We start from the raw sequence: 6,262 nt of genomic DNA, 5'->3' as shown, positions 1-6,262 counted from the left end.
TGGAAGCCGGGACCCAGTCGGACCTTGGGACGGAACACATCCTCCCCACACCGAGGATTGCGGGCCCTATGTCAGTCAGAGTTGCCCCCACAGTGTACAGCTCCTGCGCATCATCCTCCTCCTCATGTTCAGCCTCCATCTGAGATATCACCACATCAGTTACAAGCTGGAAGCACTGCAGTACTGCCTCAGCCAAGCGGCAACAGGCTGTGCCGAAGCTCCTAAGCTTAGGTGAGAAACCTCACACTGCTTGTGAGTTGTGGACAGCTTTGAAAGAGCAGGCAGATCTGTGGCTGAGACCGCTGAACCTACATCCAGGCATGGTCGTGTGTGACAATGGCCGTAACCTGGTGGCGGCTCTGACGCGAGGCGAGATCACACACGTACCATGCCTGGCTCATGTGCTTAACCTCGTGGTTCAGCGGTTTCTTAAATCGTACCCCGAGTTGCCAGATCTGCTCGTCAAAGTACGCCGCCTGTCAGCTCATTTTCGCAAGTCGGCTACAGTTTACACCGCCCTTGCTGTGTTGTAGCAGCGTTTGCAGCTTCCGTCACACCGACTTGTGTGTGATTTCCCTACACGTTGGAGCTCTACCCTCCACATGTTGCAAAGGATTTGTGAGCAGAAGAGAGCAGTTGTGGAGTACCAGCTGCTACAAGGCCGTCGATATTCAGGTCAGACTCCACACATAAGACCTCAGGAGTGGACCTGGATGTCTGACATCTGTACCATCTTGACAAACTTTGAGGAGTCCACCCAGATGGTAAGTGGCGATGACGCCATCATTAGCATCAGCATTCTTCTGCAACGCTCTCTGCAGGGAATTAAAGAGGAGGCATTGCAGCCAGAGTATGATGAGTTGGCTCAAGAAGCCGTAGCAGTCAATTACACACAGCCCAGCCTCATCTCATCCCAACGTGCATGGGGGGACAATGAGGGAGAGGACGAGGAGGAGGAAGAATAGGAGCATGTATCATGCGCTGTAGACGGTAGTACCTGTACAACTGTCATACCGTCGGTTCAGCGTGGGTGGCCTGAGGACAGGGGGGAGGAGGAGGAGGAGAGCATGGTCAGTCGTCATCTTGGTGAGGACACGGAAGTCTTGCCCGTTACCAGTCTGGCACGCATGGCTGACTTTATGTTACGCTGCCTTAACCGTGACCCTCGCGTTGTCAAAATGTTGGGTGACAGTGATTACGTTTTCTGAGACCCGCACAGCTTACAGGCCCTGAGGCGTGGGGTACTCTCACAAGGAGTGGAAAGTTTCAAAAGATGGTGAGGGAATACTTTGCCGACCGTACCAGCGTCCTCCGTGATTCCTCTGTGCCTTTTAATTATTGGGTATCCAAGCTGGACACTTGGAATGAACTCGCTCTGTACGCCTTGGAGGTCCTGGCCTGCCCAGCCGCTAGCGTGTTATCGGAGCGTGTTTTTAGTGCCGCTGGGGGAATTATAACTGATAAGTGAACTCGCCTGTCAACTTACAATGCTGACAAGCTGACTCTTATCAAAATAAACAAGGGCTGGATTGGGCCAGACTTCTCATCACCACCAAATGACAGCAGAGTAACATAAAGTCAAATCCACTGTGTTATTTCGGGAGCTGTATTCACATGCACCGCTTCACACCCACACATGGGTATACGCTTCCTCATTTCGGCTGTTTTATGTTCTTCTCCTTATCCTCAGCCTCCACCACCACTATACCACCAGGGTGACCGTGGTCCGTGTTGCCATTATTGAAAGTTCCTCCGTCCTTATTTGTGTCAGCTTTTGCTTGGAAGGCATAAGCAAAGACTGTGGGAGACCCACTCCCCAATAATGGGAATAATATTTTTAAGATGCTGTACTGTATGGTTCTTGTAAGGGGAATTAAAAGCGTCTTGTTAAGTTACTGGGACCTCCACCACTTTTCCGAGGGGCATTAAAAGCGTCTTGTTAAGCTACTGGGACCTCCACCACTTTTCCGAGGGGCATTAAAAGCGTCTTGTTAAGCTACTGGGACCTCCACCACTTTTCCGAGGGGCATTAAAAGCGTCTTGTTAAGCTACTGTGACCTACACCACTTTTCCGAGGGGCATTAAAAGCGTCTTGTTAAGCTACTGGGACCTCCACCACTTTTCCGAGGGGCATTAAAAGCATCTTGTTAAGCTACTGTGACCTCCACGTCTCTTCCAAGGGGCATTAAAACCGTCTTGTTAAACCACTCTGAACTCCACGTCTCTTCCAAGGGGCATTAAAAGCGTCTTGTTAAGCTACTGGGACCTCCACCACTTTTCCGAGGGGCATTAAAAGCGTCTTGTTAAGCTACTGGGACCTCCACCACTTTTCCGAGGGGCATTAAAAGCGTCTTGTTAAGCTACTGTGACCTCCACCACTTTTCCGAGGGGCATTAAAAGCGTCTTGTTAAGCTACTGGGACCTCCACCACTTTTCCGAGGGGCATTAAAAGCGTCTTGATAAGCTACTGTGACATCCACGTCTCTTCCAAGGGGCATTAAAACCGTCTTGTTAAACCACTATGAACTCCACGTCTCTTCCAAGGGGCATTAAAAGCGTCTTGTTAAGCTACTGTGACCTCCACCACTTTTCCGAGGGGCATTAAAAGCGTCTTGTTAAGCTACTGTGACCTCCACCACTTTTCCGAGGGGTATTAAAAGCGTCTTGTTAAGCTACTGGGACCTCCACCACTTTTCCGAGGGGCATTGAAAGCGTCTTGTTAAGCTTCTGGGACCTCCACCACTTTTCCGAGGGGCATTAAAAGCGTCTTGTTAAGCTACTGTGACCTCCACGTCTCTTCCAAGGGGCGTTAAAACCATCTTGCTAAACCACTCTGAACTCCACGTCTCTTCCAAGGGGCATTAAAAGCGTCTTGTTAAGCTACTGGGACCTCCACCACTTTTCCGAGGAGCATTAAAAGCGTCTTGTTAAGCTACTGGGACCTCCACCACTTTTCTGAGGGGCATTAAAAGCGTCTTGTTAAGCTACTGTGACCTCCACCACTTTTCCGAGGGGCATTAAAAGCGTCTTGTTAAGCTACTGTGACCTCCACCACTTTTCCGAGGGGCATTAAAAGCGTCTTGTTAAGCCACTGTGACCTCCACGTCTCTTCCATGGGGCATTAAAACCGTCTTGTTAAACCACTCTGAACTCCACGTCTCTTCCAAGGGGCATTAAAAACGTCTTGTTAAGCTACTGTGACCTCCACCACTTTTCCGAGGGGCATTAAAAGCGTCTTGTTAAGCTACTGGGACCTCCACCACTTTTCTGAGGGGCATTAAAAGCGTCTTGTTAAGCTACTGGGACCTCCACCACTTTTCCGAGGGGCATTAAAAGCGTCTTGTTAAGCTACTGTGACCTCCACGTCTCTTCCAAGGGGCATTAAAACCGTCTTGTTAAACCACTCTGAACTCCACGTCTCTTCCAAGGGGCATTAAAAGCGTCTTGTTAAGCTACTGGGACCTCCACCACTTTTCCGAGGGGCATTAAAAGCGTCTTGTTAAGCTACTGGGACCTCCACCACTTTTCCGAGGGGCATTAAAAGCGTCTTGTTAAGCTACTGTGACCTCCACCACTTTTCCGAGGGGCATTAAAAGCGTCTTGTTAAGCTACTGGGACCTCCACCACTTTTCCGAGGGGCATTAAAAGTATCTTGTTAAGCTACTGTGACCTCCACGTCTCTTATAAGGGGCATTAAAACCATCTTGTTAAACCACTCTGAACTCCACGTTTCTTCCAAGGGGCATTAAAAGCGTCTTGTTAAGCTACTGTGACCTCCACCACTTTACCGAGGGGCATTAAAAGCATCTTGTTAAGCTACTGGGACCTCCACCACTTTTCCGAGGGGCATTAAAAGCGTCTTGTTAAGCTACTGTGACCTCCACGTCTCTTCCATGGGGCATTAAAACCATCTTGTTAAACCACTCTGAACTCCACGTCTCTTCCAAGGGGCATTAAAAGCGTCTTGTTAAGCTACTGTGACCTCCACCACTTTTCCGAGGGGCATTAAAATCGTCTTGTTAAGCTACTGGGACCTCCACCACTTTTCCGAGGGGCACTAAAAGCGTCTTGTTAAGCTACTGTGACCTCCACGTCTCTTCCAAGGGGAATTAAAACCGTCTTGTTAAACGACTCTGAACTCCACGTCTCTTCCAAGGGGCATTAAATGCATCTTGTTAAGCTACTGCGACCTCCACCACTTTTCCGAGGTGCATTAAAAGCGTCTTTTTAAGCTACTGTGACGTCCACCACTTTTCCGAGGGGCATTAAAAGCGTCTTGTTAAGCTACTGCGACCTCCACCACTTTTTCCGAGGGGCATTAAAAGCGTCTTGTTAAGCTACTGCGAACTCCACCACTTTTCCGAGGGGCATTAAAAGCGTCTTGTTAAGCAACTGGGACCTCCACCACTTTTCCGAGGGGCATTAAAAGCGTCTTGTTAAGCTACTGTGACCTCCACCACTTTTCCGAGGGGCATTAAAAGCGTCTTGTAAAGCTACTGGGACCTCCACCACTTTTTCGAGGGGCATTAAAAGCGTCTTGTAAGCTACTGGGACCTCCACCACTTTTCCGAGGGGCATTAAAAGCGTCTTGTAAAGCTACTGGGACCTCCACCACTTTTTCGAGAGGCATTAAAAGCGTCTTGTTAAGCTACTGTGACCTCCACCACTTTTCCGAGGGGCATTAAAAGCGTCTTGTTAAGCTACTGGGACCTCCACCACTTTTCCGAGGGGCATTAAAAGCGTCTTGTTAAGCTACTGTGACCTCCACGTCTCTTCCAAGGGACATTAAAACCGTCTTGTTAAACCACTCTGAACTCCACGTCTCTTCCAATGGGCATTAAAAGCATCTTGTTAAGCTACTGCGACCTCCACCACTTTTCCGAGGGGCATTAAAAGCGTCTTGTTAAGCTACTGTGACCTCCACCACTTTTCCGAGGGGCATTAAAAGCATCTTGTTAAGCTACTGTGACCTCCACCACTTTTCCGAGGGGCATTAAAAGCGTCTTGTTAAACCACTCTGAACTCCACAGCTCTTCCAAGGGGCATTGAAATGTTGTTTTTAATTAACTCTAACCTCCACGACTCTTCGAACGGGCATTGCATTTCCTCCTAATTTTTGGCAGCTTTTGCTTGGAAGGCATAAGCCAAGACTATGGGAGACACACTCCCCAATAATGCGAATAATGTTTGTAATATGCTGTACTGCATGGCTCTTGTAAGGGGCATTGCAAGTTCCTCCGTCCTAATTTTTGGCAGCTTTTGCTTGGAAGGCATAAGAAAATACTATGGGAGACCCACTCCCCAATAATGGGAATAATGTTTGTAATATGCTGTACTGCATGGCTCTTGTAAGGGGCATTGCAAGTTCCTCCGTCCTAATTTTTGGCAGCTTTTGTTTGGAAGGCATAAGCAAAGACTATGGGAGACACACTCCCCAATAATGCGAATAATGTTTGTAATATGCTGTACTGCATGGCTCTTGTAAGGGGCATTGCAAGTTCCTCCGTCCTATTTTTTGGCAGCATTTTTTACTTGAAAGGCATAAGCAAAGACTATGGGAGACCCTCTCCCCAATAATGGGAATAATGTTTGTAATATGCTGTACTGCATGGCTCTTGTAAGGGGCATTGCAAGTTCCTCCGTCCTAATTTTTGGCAGCTTTTACTTGGAAGGCATAAGCAAAGACTATGGGAGACACACTCCCCAATAATGGGAATAATGTTTTTAAGATGCTGTACTGTATGGCTCTTGTAAGGGGCATTAAAACCGTCTTGTTAAGCTACTGCGACCTCCACCACTTTTCCGAGGGGCATTAAAACCGTCTTGTTAAGCTACTGTGACCTCCACGTCTCTTCAAAGGGGCATTAAAAGCGTCTTCTTAAACCACTTTGAACTCCACAGCTCTTCCAAGGGGCATTGAAATGTTGTTTTTAATTACCTCTAACTTCCACGACTCTTCCAACGGGCATTGCATTTCCTCCTAATTTTAGTAAGCTTTTGCTTTTCAATGCAAAGGCGAAAACTAAGGGAGACCCATTCCCCAATAATGGGTAGAAGGTTTTTAGTACGCTGTAATCCACGTCTGTTTCAAGGGGCATTGCAGTTACTCATAATTTTTGGAAAGCCTTCCATTCACTGCTTAGGCCAACAGTGTACAAGAGACCCAGTTGCTATAAATGGAAAAAACGGTTTAGTTAAGGCCCTCTGACCTCCATGTCATTTCCAAGGGGCATTGGAGTGCCTCAAAATTTTTGGTAGGCAT

The sequence above is a fragment of the Phyllobates terribilis genome, unplaced genomic scaffold, assembly GCF_046119375.1.
Source record: "Phyllobates terribilis strain yellow unplaced genomic scaffold, ASM4611937v1 Scaffold_1__5_contigs__length_1240528914, whole genome shotgun sequence".
Taxonomy (NCBI): domain Eukaryota; kingdom Metazoa; phylum Chordata; class Amphibia; order Anura; family Dendrobatidae; genus Phyllobates; species Phyllobates terribilis.
The sequence above is the reverse complement of the archived record's forward strand: the minus strand, read 5'-3'. Positions refer to the sequence as shown.